Raw genomic sequence first — 19,791 nt, 5'->3', positions numbered from 1 at the left:
TATAGATATAGATATAGATATAGATATAGATATAAGTTGGAGTTACTGGAGATACCCAGGTATCAGAAATATTTTATGCTTTTATTTTTTTAAAATATGTTTTTACTTATTTCAGAGAGAGGAAGAAAAAGAGAGAAAAATCATCATTAATCGGCTGGCTCTTGCCCACCCCCTACTGAGGTTCGACCCCACAACTAGGGCATGTGCCCTAACCAGAAATCCAACTGTGACCTCTTGGTTCATGGGTCCACGCTCAACCACTGAGCCACACTGGGCTTGGCAATATTTTATGTGTTTTTTTCTAAATCATTTTCTGTTGGGAGTGTAGAATTCGTGTATTCTGTGGTGATATTAAAATGTATCCTAATAATACTTCATTTTTCTCCTCACCGAAACAACTTTAAGTGTTATTGTGATAATAGAAGTTGCCTATGGGAAGGTGTTTAAGACGATAAGGTAAACAGAAAGAAAGGACATAATAATAAAGTACTGCGAGGAATTTTTCTCAAGCTGTGAGATGCCGGAGAAGGGTGAATGTGATTCAGAGAAGCTCAGAGAATTGTCCTCTCTACAGGGGACTTTCTTTAGCTCCAGGCTCCTGCCTAGCCCTATCTTCAGCAGAGAGATGGAAACTTTGATGACTTTTATTTTTTAAAAATATGTTTTTACTTATTTCAGAGAGAGGAAGAAAAAGAAAGAGAGAAAAATCATCATTAATCGGCTGGCTCTTGCCCACCCCCTACTGAGGTTCGACCCCACAACTAGGGCATGTGCCCTAACCAGAAATCCAACTGTGACCTCTTGGTTCATGGGTCCACGCTCAACCACTGAGCCACACTGGGCCTGGCAATATTTTATGTGTGTGTTTTTTTAATCATTTTCTGTTGGGAGTGTAGAATTCGTGTATTCTGTGGTGATATTAAAATGTATCCTAATAATACTTCATTTTTCTCCTCACCTCCCCTTTATGCAGAGGAGGATTGCTCCAAGGAGAGTAGTGATCTGGCTACAACCTGGCTAACCAACCCAGAGATTCCATATGGTAGTGGAGCCACATCATCTACCAACAATCCAGAATTTGTGGAGGGTCTCTCCCAAGGTCAATTGCTTCAGAATGAGCCTTCAGACACAGCAGAAGGCATTGAAGATGAGCAAAGATGTAAATGAGGAGGGTGGTCCAAAGGAAGAAAGAGGAAGACACCTCTTTGAGACAGCAATACACCCAAATCCCCCCTTACAGGTTATGTTCGGGTCATGAATAAGTGTCAAGAACAGCTTTGAGCAAAGAGACCAGAAGTCCCATTTCCAGAAATCACATTAGGCAATGAATGTTAGGTAGGAAAAACAGTGCTACTTTGATGAAGCCAATAGAGATAAGGAGCGTTACATGAAGGAACTGGAGCAGTATCAGAAGACTGAGGCCTACAAGGTTTTCAGTAGGAAAACCCAGGTCCATCAGAAAGGCAAATCTCAAAGGCAAGATGCAGCCAGATCGGCCAATCATGATCGTGAGAAAGAAACAGAAGAAACTGTCTATTTTTGACATCCCTATATTTACAGAGGAATTCTTGAGCCTCAGCAAAGCTCGGGAGGCAGAGCTTCACAAATCCAACATGGAGTTTGAAGGAGAAATGCAGCCCTGCAGAAGCACGTGGAGAGCGTGCGCACAGCAGTGGAGAAGCTGGAAGTGGATGTGATCCAGGAGCGAAGCCGCAACACTGTCTTACAACAGCACCTGGAGACCCTGCGGCAGGTGTTGACCAGCAGCTTTGCCGGCATGCCCTTACCTGGAAGTGGAGAGACACCTACACTGGACACCTTTGACTCATATAAGAACAGACTGCACAGTATTATTTTAGCTAATCCCCAAGACAATGAAAACCTCATTGCTATGGTTGGAGAAGTTGTAAACAGACTTGATCGTTAAGGAATGGTGAGTGCTCACTGATATCACACTTCAAAAATAAATGGCCTTAGATTTTATCAATACTACTAAAATCTTGGAATCACACTGAATAAAGAAATGAGTTGGAGACTTGAAACAAATAAAAACAAAATGTATTCTAATAAAGTAGCACTGTAACAACCTGCCCTTCTTCTTTACCCACTTTTACAAGAAGTCACTAAAAAGATTACCGTAGTGTTACTGAATGTACAGTGAACTAATCTCATACTTTCCTAGCATTTTGGAATCAGTTAAAATAAAGCATTCTCTACGGTACTTTTTCATATTTAATTAGAGAGCCAAAAGAAATTATAGAATTTCTAGGTCATTTTCTTTTCTTTATCATCTCCTTTTTTAAAGTATTTTTTTTTTATTTTAGACAGAGATGAAGAGAAACATCAATGTGAGAGAGAAACATCGACTGGTTGCCTCTCACACACAAACCAACCAGGGATTGAACCCAAAACCTGGGTATTTGCCCTGACCAGGAATCGAATAACGACCTTTTTGGTGCGTAGGACAACACTCAACCAACTGAGCCCCACACCAGCCAGGGCCTAGGTCATTTTAAATGGATCTTGTAAATTGGTATTTGATTATATACTTTGATTATGTTGAAAGATCACAGAATGTAGAGCAGTGCTGTCCAACAGAAATATAAAGCTACAAATGCAAGCCACATATATAACTTAAACATTTCTAGAATCTACATTTTAATAAAAGTAAAAAGGAAGGTGAAATTAATTTTAATAATGTATTTTATTTAACCCAAGATATTATCATTGCAACATGTAATCAATAAAAAAATTATGAGGAAGCTATTTTACATTCTTGTTTTTATACTAAGTCTTCAGAAGCCAGTGTGATTTTCACACTTCACACTATATCTCAATTCAGAGAGCCACATGTCAGGTACTTAACAGTTTCATGTGGCTAGTGGCTACTGTATTAGCCACTATAGATGAAGAGGTTACTTCTCATCATTAGTGCTGAAATCCAATTTTTCAGAAACTTCAACCTATGAACTGAAGTATATCACCGTCTCTCACATGCACATTTAGGGGGAAAAAATCCTAACAGTTGAACTCTAAAGAAACGTTTATTTTACTTATAAAATAGTATTACAGTACTCACTTCAGCCATACATTTACTATAATTGGAGTGACATGGAAAAGATTAGCATGGCCCCAGTGCAAGAATGACATGAAAATTCATGAAGTGTTCCATATTTTTAAAAAGATAAATATATGAGGTGGTAAATGTGTTAGTTAAGTAGAGGGGTGGAATCCTTTCACAGTCTATACATATGTCAAATTATCACAATGTACACTTTAAATATCTTATAATTTTTAAATTAAATTTATTGGGGGTGACATTGGTTAATACAATTATATAGGTTTCCAGTGCACAATTGTATGATACATCATCTGTATCTTGTAATTTTACATGTCAATATCTATATATATAAAAGGCTAATATGCCAAGTGTCCCCTTAGGAATTCGACTGGGAGTTCGATCGCTCACTATGACGTGCACTGACCACCAGGGGGCAGCATGGAATGAAGGAAGGCCCCAGCCAGCGGCTGGCAGCTGGGGAAGGAAGGCCCCAGCTGGCAGCCAGAAGGCCCTGATAGGCCCTGATCACAGGCCAGGCCTAGGGATCCTACCCGTGCACAAATTTTGTACACCGGGCCTCTAGTATCTCAATAAAGTTGAAAAATAAAGTAAAATAGTATTCCACATTTCATCTACAAGAAAAAGGTACTTGTAAGGAATTTTTGAAATCATATTTTTACATTTAGAGGAGAGTTGTGGGACTGGCTCTTACACATACTCACTCCATATATACTTTCACAATATTAAAAGTAAAAAACACAAACACACACTAGGAAATGAGGAATTTATGTAATTTTCATTTTATTCTTTTCTAAAGTTTCTCCTCTCACAAGCAGCCATGGAGGCCAGGAGAATCACTTGGAAAACTTAGTTGGCTGGCCAGAGAAAGGGATTAGCATTAGTCTGTGGCCAAAGTGAAACCAACAGCCCTCATAGTAAGACAAATAGTAACAGAAAAAAATGTCTGTATCACAGAGGTGAGCAGGAAAGGAGAGAACTGGCTGCTGTTTCACCGAACTATTAGGCTCTTAGCCAATCAATAAACTGATTATTGGAATAGCTTGTTTAACTCTCCAACTATTTATAACTCTAAAATTAGGCAATCTAATTCCACATACAATGAGTACCAACTACTGTAATTGCTTAGAAAAGGACATTTATAAATAAGAGAAAAATAGTATTTCTACAATAATTCAATTTTAAATGGATGGGTTTCAATTGTTTCAGTTTTTAATATTTTAAAATATAGCCTTTTTATTAATCTAGGCTAAATCAGCAAGTCAACAGTTATTGAGACCCTACTGTGTTATGTGCCCTGAAGAATACATCAGTATAAGGCATGATCCCTGCCCTTAGGAGTTTATAATATCTATAATTAAAAAAGCATAAAATGCTAATTAGACCAGATGTCCTTCCAGAAGTCCTCCCTTCCAGACAAAGCCGCAGTAGGCGGGGGCCGAGGCAGAGGTGGGCGGGGACCACGGCGGCAGCAGGAGGGGGCTGTGGCAGAGGTGGCAGAGGCAGCAGAGGGCCATGGCAGCAACCAGCGGGGGCCACGGCAGAGGCCCCCAGCCATGGCCGCAGTGGGCAGGGGCCGGGGCCAAGGCCCTTGCATGAATTTCATGCATCGGGCCTCTAGTAAGTATATAAAAGAGTAATCACTGTCTATTGCTGCTTTTGCCATATAGTGGTAGAGTTGAATATTAGTAGCAAAGACTATAGGGCCCACAAAACCTAACAATTTACTATCTGGCTCTTAACAGAAAATGTTTGCCAATTCCTGCTTTTTAAAAATTATTCTTGACTGGAGTAAGAGGGCAGACTGAAAAAACACTAAACACGACAAAATTTTATATCTAGCAAGCTTTTAAAGAACTGAAATTTTTTACTATAAACACTCAGCTTTCACTATAAAACATTAGCCTGGATGATGGTAAAGTAAAACTTGCAGACTAATTCTCAACCTGGCTGTGTCTACTAAGGAAAATATATTAGAACTAGAGGCCTGGTGCATGAAATTCATACACAGGGGGTGTGTCCCTCAGCCCAGCCTGCACCTTCTCCAATCCTGGACCCCTCAGGGGATGTTCAACTGCCAGTTTAGGCCTGATCCCTGTGGCAGTCGGACATCCCTCTCACAATCCAGGACCACTGGCTCCTAACCACTCACCTGCCTGCCTGCCTAATGCCCCCAACTGCCCTACCCTGCCGACCTGGTCACCCCCAACGGTCCTCCCCTGCCAGCCTGGTCGCCCCCAACTGACCTCCCCTGCTGGCCTGCCTTGGCCCCCACCACCATGGCTTTGTCCAGAAGAAAGTTGGATGTCTAGAAAATGGCTGGTCGACTTGGTCCAATTAGCATATTACCCTTTTAGTAGTATAGATAGATTACATAGGATAGGATTGCTTAAATCGGGGGAAAGCCTTTTTCAGCAGGAGGAGATGCTCTTGCAGACATAAATACATAATACCTATATCTGGACTGATAGCCAGCCATATGCACTATACTGCCAAACCGGTTATTAAAAAATTGAACTGCTTTCTTACACCTTACACCAAATGTCTGTTGCCCTTAAAACCCCTCCTCAACCCCCACCTTAGGTTCTGCCTTCACAATTCACCAGATTTGGTTCTGATTGGTCTGTTTCTATGCCAGTCAGCGTCAAAAGCTCACCTCCTAGGCAGCCATTGGCTCCTCTTGGAAATTCAGAGCAGCCCCACCTTCATGTCGGTGCCAGCCCTTCAGTCACACCTCCAGTCCGCTACCAGGTGTATCTCTGGCTGCTCTGAGAAGAGGTACCTCAGGTCTGTGCTGGTGGCAATTTTGAATTCTCATCCCTGACCTAACCTTCTTACAGTGCGAGCTCCGTGAAGGCAAGCATTTGCTTGTTAATTCTTAGTTCACTCATAGACTTTACCTGTGTCTATGCATCTATGCTAGCACCGCATGGTGACTGAACAGTTGTTTCAGTCTTCATGGTCACTGCTTTATATATATATATATATATATTTAGGGTAGTGAAGTAAGATGTTTATCAAAGGGAAGGGGGCATGTGTTTTAAAAGGTTGAGGAAGACTTTAATAATCAGACCTCTATAGTGTCCAGCTTGACTCACCACTCCTGGCCATAAATGACTTTGGCTGTTTCCCAAAATCAAATGTACCCTGAAAGTACTCGATTCTCATTATTTGCCATAGTTATGTTCCATAAAGTTGCTGTGAATGCTGAATTAGTGAATACTGAATCATTTTCCCTAAGGGAAATGCAGAGTTAAGTCAACTCATCAATAGATAACCTTGTTTTATGTGTGTTTATGCTTAACGGTACCTTAGTTACTGTAACATTGAACTCAAGATCAACAGCACTATAACTCATGCCTGAATAAAGCTTACATAACACATGCATTCTCTCTATAAGGCACATCACAGGCTTCCTATGCTTAAGAACACAATTTAGATAGTATTTCAGCACTACACTGAAACATTTCTTTAAACAGTGAAATCACCAACGAAGAGCACAAAAATGCAAAAAATGTAAAAGTATACTTAATAGTCTACAAAAACTTGTTTACAATATGAGAACTGAAATAATAAAGCTAAGTAAGCACTGCCTTGTTGGACCCAGCTAGGAACATAGGACTCAAATTTATTTTGCCCATGCTCAGGTCTGAAAAAAAAAAAAACCTGCAAATCACCCCAACTGCTTGATTTCAGAGTTACAATTAGATTTTGGGGTTAGTGGACAAATTCAAAAGTAAAGAATTGGTAAATAATGAAGGATCAACTGTATAATGATGTACTACTACTGATAACCTTCTAAATCAATTATGATGCTTAAAAATTATTTTTAAGCAAGAGCAAATTAATAAGTACACAAGCACCCAAAGTAATGTCTTTAAAATAATATTTCTTTAGTATATACAAAGTGAATGGTGTGTGTGTATAACTCTCTTCCCCACGCCACACTTAGTTTGCTACTGCTTTGAGACTCAGCCTCTAGTTGGCCAAATCTTACTCCCAGCATGGGTTAGGTTCCCCTGACCTTGAGTTCCCATATTTTTCCCAGTATCTCTATTCTATCACAACTACATAACTATCTATTTGCTTATGCCTTGCACACTGAGATATTGTAATCTCCCTGAGAGATCCTGTTTTTGTTTTTCTCTAGATCTTATTTTTTAGTACGAGGCCTTATTTATAACATATTGCTGTTCAGTTAACTTTGAATGAGTGAAAATAACTCAATGACATGAGTAATTATGAGGACCTACATAAAATGACTATGAAATAAAAAGACAAATGGCTAAAGTAATCAAGAGATAGAATATGTACAATTTGCCAACCAAATGCATGTGGAAATTTGAAAAAGTTTTAGATTGCCCTGGTTTCCAGATTGAACAAAGATGTGCACAGTTCACCCTAGCTGGTTTGGCTCACTGGATAGAGCGTCGGCCTGCAAACTGAAAGATCCCAGGTTCGATTCCAGTCAAGGGCACATGCCCAGGTTGTGGGCTCGATCCCCAATGGGGGACTTGCAGGAGGCAGCTGATCCATGATTCTCTCTCATCATGGATGTTTCTATCTCTCCTTCTTTCTTCCTCTCTGAAATCAATAAAAATATATATTTTTTTAAAAAAAGATGTGCACTACTAATGAAATTATTCTATATAATAAAAGGCTAATATGCAAATCAACCGAACAGCAGAACAACTGGTTGCTATGATGTGCACTGACCACGAGAGGGAAGACACTTAATGCAGAAGCTGTCCCCTGGTGATCAGTGTGCTCCCACAGGGGGAGCGCTGCTCAGCCAGAAGCCAGGCTCACAGCTAGTGAGCACAGCGGCGGTGGCGGGAGCCTCTCCCGCCTCTGCAACAGCACTAAGGATGTCTGACTGATGGCTTAGGCCCGCTCCCCAGGTGGAGGGGGCCTAAGCCATCAGTCAGACATCCCCCAAGGGCTCCTGGACTGCAAGAGGGCACAGGCTGGGCTGAGGAACACCCCCCGATTGCAACAATTTCGTGCACCGGGCCTCTAGCAGAATATAAGAATGCATTTGAAGAGAAAGACAAGTTCTGTTAGAACATGCCTATAACCCTACTAATCACCCATTCATCTCTGCTACTTCCATACTTGGTAAAATTCATTGCTTGAACTATATTCCTAATTACTACCTATGTTGTAATAACTTGTTTCTCTAACTCCCCTATAATAATGTAAGATCAAACAGGGCAAGGCTTATTTAATTTTTGACTCCCAAAAACCTAGTACAACAATATTCAATTAAATTGAATGTGGATGAAGGTGTCTAGGAAAGAATTGGATATTCTAAATTGGGACTTACAAAAAAGTCTTAGCTGGAGATAAAGATTTAGAAAAGATTGTAACACAGGTAGTATTTTAACCTTTTGCACTCGGATGTCGAGTGTGACTCGACACGGTTAGCATTGGTAGCAGCTCGTATGTCGAATTGTATTGAATGTATCAATAATTTGAAATATAAAAAAATCCAAATAAATAAGTTTGTATGAAAAGAAACTCCAGTTTTTTATTCTACTGCCGCACTTTGTAAAATCTGGGGTATTTAAAAAATTAAATCCCGAGTAGAATAAAGGAATCGAGAAAAAAGCAAGTGCAAAGGGTTAAAGTGTAAAAGAGGGATAATTTTTGAAAGAATCGAATACAATGTGGGATGGAAAATTTTTGAAAGAATCAAAGACAACTTTTGGATGGCCAGCATTTAAGGGGCACATCAATAAAAAACTGACGATGAGCTCGGCCTATGTAGCTCAGTGGTTGAGTGTTGACCCATGCAACAAGAGGTCACTGGTTCAATTCCCGGTCAGGCACATGCCCAGGTGTAGGGCTCAATCCCCAGTGTGGGGCATGCAGGAGGCAGGCGATCAATTATTTTCTCTCATCATTGATGTTTCTCTCTCTCTCACCCTCTCCATTCCTCTCTGAAATCAATAAAAATATATATATATTTTAAAAGAACCTTCAGCCCTGGATGGTTTGGCTCAGTGAATAGAGCATCAGCCTGCGAACTGAAGGGTCCCAGGTTCAATTCCAGTCAAGGGCACATGCCTGGGTTCTGAGCTTGATCCCCAGTGGGGGACTTGCAGGAGGCAGCCAATCCATGATTCTCTCTCATCATGGATGTTTCTATCTCTCTCTCCCTCTTACTTCCTCTCTAAAATCAATAAAAATATATTTTAAAAATAAATTTAAAAATAAATAAATAAATAAAAAGAACCTTCTTATGCCAAGACACCTTTCTAGGTACTGAGGATACAATATAAATTTAAAAATCCATGCCTTTACATTCTAATGGGGAAGATAAAACTTTATTTTTTTAAATAATTAAGAACAATTTTAAAAATACTATATAGAATATTAGATGGTGGTAGGAGCTAAGGAAAGTAAAGTAAGAAAGGAAATAAGAGAATTAAAATTTTAGATGGGGTGGCCAGAAATGGGTTTAAAGGGTTGAGAAATGACATTTGCACCATGACCTGAAAGAGGAAAGGAGGAAAGTTATGTATATATGTGGGGGTAGAATATACCAGGTAGAGGGAAATATTAAAAAATGCTAGGCATCTTTGAGGTGCTGCTATGTCAGAGTGATGAAGTGGGAGTGGTGAAAAGGTTAGAAGGCAGTCAGAAAAATAATGCTAAATGGCGTGGAGCCTTGTAAACTACTAAAGACAGACTTCTATATGGGGAAATGAGAAGCCACTGAAATTTTATACAGGATGCCAAAATCACTGGCTTCTGTGTTAAGAATGGAGTGGGAAAGAATGATAAAGTCTAAGGAGAGTATATTGCATTATTTCAGGTGGATTGGACCATGATGTAGCCATTTTATTTATTTTGAAAGTAGAATCAATAGGACTTCCTGATGAATCAGATGTGGGATATGAGAGAAATCAATAATGACTCCAAGGTTTTTCAGCTTCAGCAAACTGAAAAAACAAATTTGTTACTTACTAAAATAGGAAGACAGAAGAGCTGAAGGGGGAAATTGAGTTTAACATTGAACATATTAAGTGGAAGATGCCTATTAAACTTACAAATGGCAATGTCTAAGAGGCAATTGAATACATGAGTCTGGTTTACATAAAGCAGTCCAGAGGGAAGATAAAAAATTTGGAGTAAAGGTGATCTTTAAAACCATGAGACAAAAGATTATACTAGAGTGAATGAAGATTAAAAAAAAAAAAAAAGAAAAAGCCCAAGGACAGAATTCTAAGGGTCACAAATGTAGTAGTAGTAATAACTATTACCAGGAAAGTGGGGCCTCTTCCCTGGCTCCAGATAAATCTTAATTATTCAAAATCAAATATGATACTTGCTAGAGTAAGCCTGTGGGATTAGCTGAGTCCAATTGGTATCCAGAGGAAGAGGGTAGAAGAAAGAGAAGAAACTTTCTTCTTCCACTTTACAATCATGACTGCATAACACCGGGAACTGTGGCAACCATTATGCAATCATTAGGGGCACTAAACCACATACTAAGGATGGCAGAGGATAAAGATTTTAAAAAACAACAACTCATATATTGAGCTGCTAAATCAACCCGTGCTAGAGCTACTCTGGATCTCGATTTTTAGGTTATTTCATAAGAATTTTCATTACATACAGGCAATAGTATCTGCTTACAATAATGTCATTTAATTTTTATTACAATGTTTAGGGTACCAAAGAACAAACTGAGACTGAAAACAAAAAAAAAGTAAAACCTGAAGAAGTTAAATAACTTGCACTTATGCAGCAAATGGTGAATTGAAGCTCATCTAACTCCAAAGTCTATTTCAAGTGATTAATAATAGTGGATTAAAAAAAGAAGAAGCATGCCACACCTGCTACTCCTTGGCCCTGCAGCCATTCACAACTATTGGCTTTTACCAGCAGGCATTAATGAGTTTGTAGCAAAAAAAAAAAAAAAAGGCAGGGAGGGGGAGCGCTTAAGTCATATAAACAATCTCAGTTGATAAAAAAATAAAAAGAGAGTAGTGGATTTAAAGAGTGGATACAACTAAAAGACAAAGGAGAATGGGAACTGAGAATTCTTGAGGTGAATGGCAAAATTAGGCCAGGAAGTAACAGAGATTGAAAGAAAAGGGAAATGACCTAGCCCAGTGGTCGGCAAACTGCAGCTCACAAACCACATTCGGCTCGAGAGCCGTGGTTTGCCGCTCTGTTGACTAATGAGTTTGCCGACCACTGCTGTAAGGCATTACCCTTACCCAGAAGTTTTGACTTCAGGTTAAAGACATTAGTACATTATTAAAATGTTTTTTAAAGTTTTTCCCTAAGGCAGTGGTTGGCAAACTCATTAGTCATCAGAGCAGCAAATATATGGCTCGCGAGCCGCGGTTTGTCTCAGTGGATAGTGTCAGCCTGCAGACCGAAGGGTCCCAGGTTCAGTTCCAGTCAAGGACACATACCCCGGGTTGCAGGCTCCTACCAGCCTGGGCCCTGGTTGGGGCTCGTGCAGGAGGCAACCAATCAATGTTTCTCTCACATCAATATTTCTGTCTTTCCTTCTCTCTTCCACTCTCTCTAAAAAAATCAATGGAAAAATATCCTCAGGTGAGGATTTAAAAAAGGGGGGTGGGAGTGTCAAAAGACTAGAAGAACAGATAGAGTATATTAGTAAACTAGAGGCCCGGTGCACAAAATTCGTGCATGATCTAGGCTTGGCCAGTGATCAGGGCCGATCGGCGCCTTCCGGCTGCCAGCCGGGACCTTCCTTCGTTCCACACCACCCCCTGGTGGTCAGCACACTTCACAGCGAGCGGTCGAACTCCCAGTCAGTCAAACTCCCGAGGGTACAATTTGCATATTAGCCATTTATTACATAGGAATAGAGGCCAGTGCACAAAATTCATGCACAGGGCAGGGGGGGAGGGTCCCTCAGCCTGGCCTGCACCCTCTTCAATCCGGGACCCCTCAGGGGATGTCTGACTGCTGGTTTATGCCTGCACTTTTAACAGATGACAGCTCCATTGTTGTTTCTTTCTTTTCATGCTTAAACCCATTGGAATTAGTAGGTATTCAAAATGTGGGGGGACACCCTGTATATCTCTAGTCAGCAGTGAAAGGAACCAACGGCAGGTTTGGAACCCCCAGACAGGGAACCTCGCTCACTCCCCGCATGTCTCCCCACTCAGCTTTCCACCTTCATGGGCAGTGGGAGAATCAATGTTTTCTCTCATTAACTCGGAAAAGCACGTCCTGTCACCCGCTGCCCTGGCAGGAGCGCACTAGGCCCCGAGCAAGCGAGGCTCAGTCAGGGCAGCCTTCACTCATGGGCGCCAGCACCCCGAGTGCACATTCCTCCTCTGCAGTCTCCCCGACTCTCCTGCCGTTCCACTGAGGACAGACCCCCTCACTTCCTCTAGGTTTCCAATCTTGAACACTGACCGAAGGCATGCCGCCGCCCACCAGGTGAGTCTGTTCGCACCTGCTCCCGCCTCAGCACCTGCATTAGCCTCACGGAGGCAATCTCATGGCCGCACTGGCCTCCGGAGGAACAGGGCCTCACCATTCCCCGCCCTCTCACTGTCATCTCACAGGCACCTACCCCGAGCACCCAGAGCACCCAGACACGCTAAAAAGCATGTGAGCGTGCCAGAGGGGACATGCACATGCTGTGTGGGGGACGTAGGCATGCCGGGGTTGATGGAAGTGCCGCGGAGGGGGAGGGAGAACATGCCCGCACCATGGTCCGGGACTTTTGCGGGTGTGCGTGGGTGACAGCACGCTGGGGGACGTTCACACGCGAGTTGGGGAAGAGAGGATGCACACACCGGAGGCCTGTGCCTGCGCAGATCCGCAAACCTGCGCGGGCGGCACGGCCAGGAGGATGTCAATCTGGCCCGCCACGGTGGCTGTCCCTGCGATCACACACCTTCTAGGCCAGGAGGTGTAACTGGCGCAGCCGCTCCTTGGCACTGGTGACCCACAGGCACTGCTTCAGCTCGGCCCACAGGCTCCGCTTGGTGCCACTCACAGCCGCCGCTGCCGCCATGTGGGGAGTAAGGCCACCCTCCATCAGGCCCGCCTCCCCTGCCCCCATCCCCACTGCCGCTTGCCCAGGACCAGCCCTGGGCAAGTGGCAGCAGCCATCGTGAGTGCTCACAGCCACCGCTACCGCCATGTGGGGAGTACAGGCCGCCTTACAGCGAGCCCGCCTCTCCCGCCCCCGGTTCTCGCTGCCACAAGTCCCCACCCACCCTCGCCTGCTGTGAGCACACAGCCTGCTGTTCTGGTCATTACGTGTGACGGCGTCCTGGAAAATTTGCATATTCCTCTATTATTAGTATAGATAAGTTAAAGTGATAGCTCTTCTTAAGAGAATACTAGAGTTGAAGATTTTAATTTTTTTAATAGTCTGAATGAAGACTAAATGTAGGCTGTAGCCATGAGTAGGGAGAGATGTGCATTTTGAGTGGTCAAGGATTAATATTTACTAACATCTATGTGGAATGTTATTTTATGCACTTGGTACACAGTAGTATTTATGCACTCTGGTGTGAAGAGCAGACAATAAACAAGGAACTAGAACTGCGATGTGTATGAAGTTTGGGGCCAGCACAGTCAGAGACTTACACTCAGAGGTATCTGACTTGAGATTAAGATCTCTGGTGGTGGCATGGCCAGCAACTGAGGCCTTTACTCAAGGTTACAAACAGAACATAAGAATTGAGTGATAATCGGGAAGACAATGAATAGCAATTATGTGATTTCAAATAATTTTACATACTCACACTAGAAAATGTTTAATGGATATATGATCTAAGTACTAAGCTTCTCCCATTCCACCTTATCAACCATTGCTTAGTAAATTACAGGTTATTCTTTTTTTAGGCTGATGCAAATAACTACCTGAAAACAAATATGGAGTCTTTGCACACAGTGATTCATGGTTTCATTCAACATTCACACACTAGAATAAGCTCCATGAAGGTAAAAATATTGCCTATTTTGTTCACTGCTATATATCTAGCACCTAGAACAACGCCCAACATTTTTACTGAACTGAATAATAAATAATGAATAATTAATAAGCACCTACTGGATGTCAGGTACTATGTTAATTTCAAAGGTAGATAAGATAGTTCTGCCCTTAAGGAGTTTAGCATTTAAAGATTTTTATTTTATTTCATTTTATTTCTTTTTGCATTTAAAGACTCTTAACTGCCTTGGCCAGGTAGCTCAGTTGATTAGAGCTAGCTGGAAAATAATACAATAATTAATAAATAATAATACAATAAGTTGTGTTTCGTGTACTCACAACTGTAAACCTATTTTTGCCCAACCCTGTATACAGTTAAGGAGCAAAGTTGTTAAACTTAAAGTTGTATCTGTCCTGGATAAAAGAAATTTATTTTAGACTACATATGTTTTTAAACTTAGTAAAACAAACTACCATTCTACCTAAAAATATTAGTATTTGTATCATTAGGTACTACAGTTAGATGACCAGTTTTAAACAATGATTATGATAATGCATAGAAAAATAATTATTTCACATGCTTCTAAAATTTTAATTCCTTCTTTCCTTCTCAAGTCCTTGCAAATACATTATTTTTTAAAAATGAATGAGAATACTGGTTATTATGTAGCAACACAAAAGAAAAAAACAGAATCAGAAGTCAAATTCCAAGGAGATCGCAGCTATAGAGATATGGAAATGTCAGGACAGAGAAGAAAAGTTCCACTAAAAAACAACAAAACTGTGTGCCAAGTAAGTTTTATATCTCATATCATCTATCGTCAGTTAAAGATTTCATTTGCAAATAGTCTAATAATCTATTTCAAAAAAATAAATGAGTGCCCTAGCCCGTTTGGCTCAGTGGATAGAGCGTCAGCCTGGATTTGATTCCAGTCAAGGCATGTGCCCAGGTTGCAGGCTCAATCCCCAGTGTGGGGCAGGAGGCAGCCAATCAGTGATTCTCTCTCATCATTGATACTTCTCTTTCTCTCTCTCCCCACCTCTCTCCTTCTCTGAAATCAATAAAAATATATATTTTTTAAAATAAATAAAGTAAGAGTGAGTCCCAGTCAGGTTGCTCAGTTGGTTAGTGTCATCCCAATATATCAAGGTTGCAGGTACAGAAACAACCAATGACTGCATAAATAAGTGGAACAACAAATTGATGCCTCTCTCTCTCTAAAATCAATCAGTAATAGAGGCTCAGTGCATGAAATTCGTGCACTGCGGGGGGGGGGGGGGTGTCCCTCAGCCCAGCCTGTGCCCTCTCACAGTCCAGGACCCCTTGCTCCTTACTACCTGCCTGCTCGCTGCTCCTTACTGCTCAGCTCACTGCTCCTTAGTGCTGCCACGGAGGCAGGAGAGGCTCCTGCCACCACCACTGTGCTTGCCAGCAGTGAGCCCAGCTTCTGGCTGAGCGGCACACTGACCACCAAGGGGCAGCTCCTGCATTGAGCGTCTGACCCCTGGTGGTCAGTGCACATCATAGCAACTGGTCGTTCGGCAGTTTAATATGCAAAAACCCGATTTGCATATTAGGGTTTTATTATATAGGATAAAAAATTAAGTAGAAGTAAAGGTAGATGTCCTGATTATAAAAACCAAGATGTTGTTGGTTCTAAAGATTCTTCCTCCTTTTGTACCCAAGGAGCAGAAAATCCCCTTCTGAAATGTAAACCAATCACTGCTGCTTCACAGAAAATTTATTCCATAAAATAAAAAGCAATTAATCTTGTTACTTTTAATGGCAGTTAAGCAATCTGAGTCACAATTTCCTCCACCACAAAATGAAATGGATTAGATGATCTTCAAGACCTTTCAAAATCTTTTTTAAAGTAATTTTTTATTTTTTAATTAGTTGATGTATAACCTTTTATTAGTTTCAGGTATAAAACCCAGTGGTTAGACATTTATATAACTTACAAACTGATCACTCCAATAAATATACTACCCATCTGACACCACACATAGTTAATAAATATTATTGACCATATTTCCTATGCTGTACTTTACACCCACATGCTTATAGTGTTTTGAATTCTGCATCTAGTAGATTGCTGGTTTCTATTTTCTTTAGTTCTTCTTCTGGAGTTTTGCTCTGTTGTTTCACTTGGGACATGTTTTTTTTGTCTCCTCATTTTGGCTACCTCCCTGTTTATTTCTATGTAATAGGTAGAGCTGCTCTGTCTGCCAGTAGAGGGGCCTTATGTGTAGGGTGTATTGGTGCAGCCTGTTGGTCACCTGATCTGGACACTCAGGTGTACCCCTCGTGTGGGCTGAGTGCACCCTCCTGTTGTAGTTGAGCCTGATTGCTGTTGGCACATCGGTGAGATTTACCCCCAGGCCAATTGATTTAAAGGACTGGCTGAGACCACAGCAGAGCACCTACTGTCCAGGTGCAGACCCAATGAAGCGGGAAATGCTTTAGCAGGCTCTGGTGCTAAATCATGAGTGTGCTGCTGGTGAAGGTGGTTGGGTGGTACTCTGGATTGGTCTGAAGCTGTCCACTGGGTGCAATGGCTCTGGGTTCTCCCAGGAGGTGCAGGCCAAGATCAGACACATATGTCCTGCTTGGGACATAAGCTACAAAGCAATCTTAGGTGGCTGCTACTTGTGCTGAGTTTATAGATGCCTGGGAGAAACCAAGGCCAGCTATCACTAATGCCTAACTTTGGGCCATTTAGCAAGATATGCAAGGCATGCCAAGATCAGATGCTGCTTGTTAGGGGTTTGAGAAATTTTAGGAAAGTCCACAGCATGAGTCAAGACAGGCCAATTTTATTTAAAAGCCACTGGAAGGGTAATGGGTAGTCCCTCAAGTTGCTTGTGTTGGTGTCTCAGGAAATCACCACTGTGGGGGCGGGGCTCAACAAAGGAACAGTGGTATTTGCCAGCACTTCTGTTTTGGAGAAAGCTGCCCCTTCAGCCCTCAGTTTCTCCCTGTACGTTCCTGGTGCCTTTTGAACTGCTGCCCCAGTGCTAGAGCTCAGAGTGAGTCCAAGTAGGTCCATGCACGAGCTTTTTTAAAAATATATTTTATTGATTTTTACAGAGAGGAAGGGAGAGGGATAGAGTTAGAAACACTGATGAGAGAGAAACATCAATCAGCCGCCTCCTGCACACGCCCCACTGGGGACGTGCCAGCAACCAAGGTACATGCCGTTGACCGGAATCAAACCTGGGACCTTTCAGTCCGCAGGCTGACGCTCTATCCACTGAGCTAAACCGGTTAGGGCAACGAGCTCTTTAAGAGAAATGCCTGGCACTCCAGCAGCCCTCCAGCTCACTCTGCCATAATCCCCACTTGTTTCCACAGCCAGAAATTATGAGGACTTCTGTTCCCAGCACTGGAATTCTAGGCTGGGGGGCCTGGTGTGGGATTGAGACCCCCTAGCTCCAAAGGCAGGACCACTTGCAGCTGAGATATCCCTCTTGATTTTTAACTGCCACATGAATGTGGGGCCAGCAAGTTCAGTGCCTCCATCCCTCCCACCAGTCTCCATGTGGCGTCTTTATATCCTTAGTTGTAAGACTTCTGTTCAGCTAGATTTTAGGCAGTTCTGAATGATGGTTGTTCTGCAGTTTAGATGTCATTTTGATGTGGTTGTGGGAGGATGTGAGTACCGCATTTACCTACTCTGCCTTCTTGACCACTCCTATTCTAAGAAAAGTGTAAGTGAAGCTACTCTTCAGTGCCATGTAGCATCAAAGGCCCCCAATGTTCATGATATACACTCAACATTTTTTAATCTCTGGATTTATAGGAAAGTTTTAGTATGATAACAATGAATTCAATTTCATACTTAGTAAGCTTTTATCAACATAAAAGCACTAAGCCATACTAAGCAAACCAAAGAATAAGATCCAGTCCTTGACTAGCCCTCTCTTATACAGAAGGGAAAGTGGAGAGAACAAGATCTCTGTATTCAGAATATTTACTGCAGTCTAGCTGGGGAAACAAAATTTAATTCTGCAAACATTTATTAAATTCTTTTTGCCGAAAAGGGCAGGTTTCAAACTTAGATAAGCATAAGAATCAACTATGATGTTCTTTTTTTAAAATATATTTTATTGATTTTTTACAGAGAGGAAGTGAGAGGGATAGAGAGTTAGAAACATCATGAGAGAGAAACATCAATCAGCTGTCTCCTGCACACCTCCTACTGGGGATTTGCCTGCAACCAAGGTATATGCCCTTGGCCAGAATCGAACCTGGGACCCTTCAGTCTGCAGGCCGACGCTCTATCCACTGAGCCAAACTGGTTAGGGCTGATGTTATTTTTTTTTAAAAGCCTCTGATGAAGCGTGTGTTGGTAGGGAAAATAAGAAAAGCAGATGTTCTTGCCCTGGCCAGTGTGGCTTAATTGGTTGGAGTGGCGTCCTGTATACCGAAAGGTCGTGGGTTCCATTTCTAGTCAGGGCACATACCTAGGTTATGAGTTAAATTGGGGTGTGTATGGAAGGCAACCAATTGATGTTCTCTCTCACATCAATGTTTCTCTCTCCCTTCTCCTCTAAAATATGCTTATCCTCAAGAAAGGATTAAAAACAAAAATGTAGATGTCCTAAAACATGATTCTCCAGATGAGGCCAAGTATCCACATTTTTAAAAAGCACCCCAGATGCTGCTAGATGCCCTTATTTAAGAAATACTGCCCTAGCCCAGCCAGTGTGGCTCAGTGTTTTGAGTGTCGACCTATGAACCAGGAGGTCACGGTTTGATTCTGGTCAGGGCACATTCCCGGGTTGTGGGCTCAATCCCGAATAGGGGGCATGCAGGAGGCAGCAAACTAATGATCTCTCTCATCATTGATGTTTTGATCTCTCATTCCCTCTCCTTTCCTCTCCGAAATCAATAAAAATATGTTATTTAAAAATAAATATTTCCCTAGCCTAGAACAAAAAGTTGACTGGGTTCAAAAAATAGAAAATGTGGACATTTACACTATGGAATACTATGCAGATGTAAAAAAGAGGGACCTCTTAAGACTTTGGGACAGCATGGATGGACCTGGAAATTATTATGCTATGTGAAATAAGCCAAACTAAGACACGTATCACATGATCTCACTTATTTGTGGAATCTAATGAACAAAATGAATTGAACAACAAAATAAGACCTGAAGCATGAGGCATGGAACAGACTAACATACCTCGATGTGGGGTTGGGGAGATGAGAAGAGATAAACCAAAGAACTTATATGCATAGCCCATGGACATGGGCAATAGGGTAGTGAAGAACTGGGGGTGGGTAGAGGCTGGGAGGAGGTTGAGTAGGGAGAGAAAAAGGGAGATATCTGTAATACTATCAACAATAAAAAATATATTTTTTTAAAAAGTATGCCTCCCCCCCAAAATATTTGACCTCCCATTAATAATATACAAGACATGTCTCTTTAACAACCAACCTCTTGCCACATTAGACTCAATGAGAGGATTACAGTATACTGTGATGGGATTTTAGTTAAACCCCTTATTGATTAAAAAATGTATTTAATTGGATTTGAAATAAAAAATTTTAAAAAGAAAGTGTTGCTAGACCTCGAGGTCTCAAGACTATGTATATGCCCATAACAACTACAGAACAAACTTTATGAAAAATAAGCAAAAGTCAGACACAGCATGTAGACTTCAGTTCTATTTCAGTGGTTCTCAAGTATGGATCAACCTAGGACCAACCTAGGAAGATTTTACAGATATTGATCAATTAAATTAGTCTCTGGGTGTG

At 41.6% G+C, this 19,791-nt stretch overlaps 1 protein-coding gene, 1 non-coding gene and 1 pseudogene across 8 annotated transcripts in view; 2 read left to right on the top strand and 1 right to left on the bottom strand.

Annotated features, from left to right (window-relative positions):
• The window catches only part of DNAJB4 (DnaJ heat shock protein family (Hsp40) member B4), a 49,406-nt gene that overhangs the window by 22,879 nt on the left and 6,736 nt on the right, over positions 1-19,791 (bottom strand). Inside the window, exon 1 of one of the 7 annotated variants that reach the window (XM_054721116.1) lies at positions 10,417-10,461. The exons of 4 other annotated variants lie outside the window; for them this stretch is intronic. The gene's annotated coding sequence lies outside the window, so the exon portion shown is untranslated. Of the gene's footprint in view, positions 1-10,347; positions 10,462-19,791 lie in introns of those variants that run through there. 2 more of the 7 variants (XM_054721114.1, XM_054721117.1) reach the window with 2 other exon arrangements.
• On the top strand, positions 535-1,927 carry LOC103284144 (high mobility group protein 20A-like; annotated as a pseudogene).
• On the top strand, positions 3,072-3,178 carry LOC114230820 (U6 spliceosomal RNA). The gene has a single exon (XR_003616796.2). It is a non-coding gene; the product is annotated as a U6 spliceosomal RNA (small nuclear RNA).

The sequence above is a fragment of the Eptesicus fuscus genome, chromosome 9 (genome assembly GCF_027574615.1).
Source record: "Eptesicus fuscus isolate TK198812 chromosome 9, DD_ASM_mEF_20220401, whole genome shotgun sequence".
NCBI lineage: Eukaryota > Metazoa > Chordata > Mammalia > Chiroptera > Vespertilionidae > Eptesicus > Eptesicus fuscus.
Note: the sequence above shows the minus strand (reverse complement) of the source record. Positions and strands in the feature narration are given on the sequence as shown.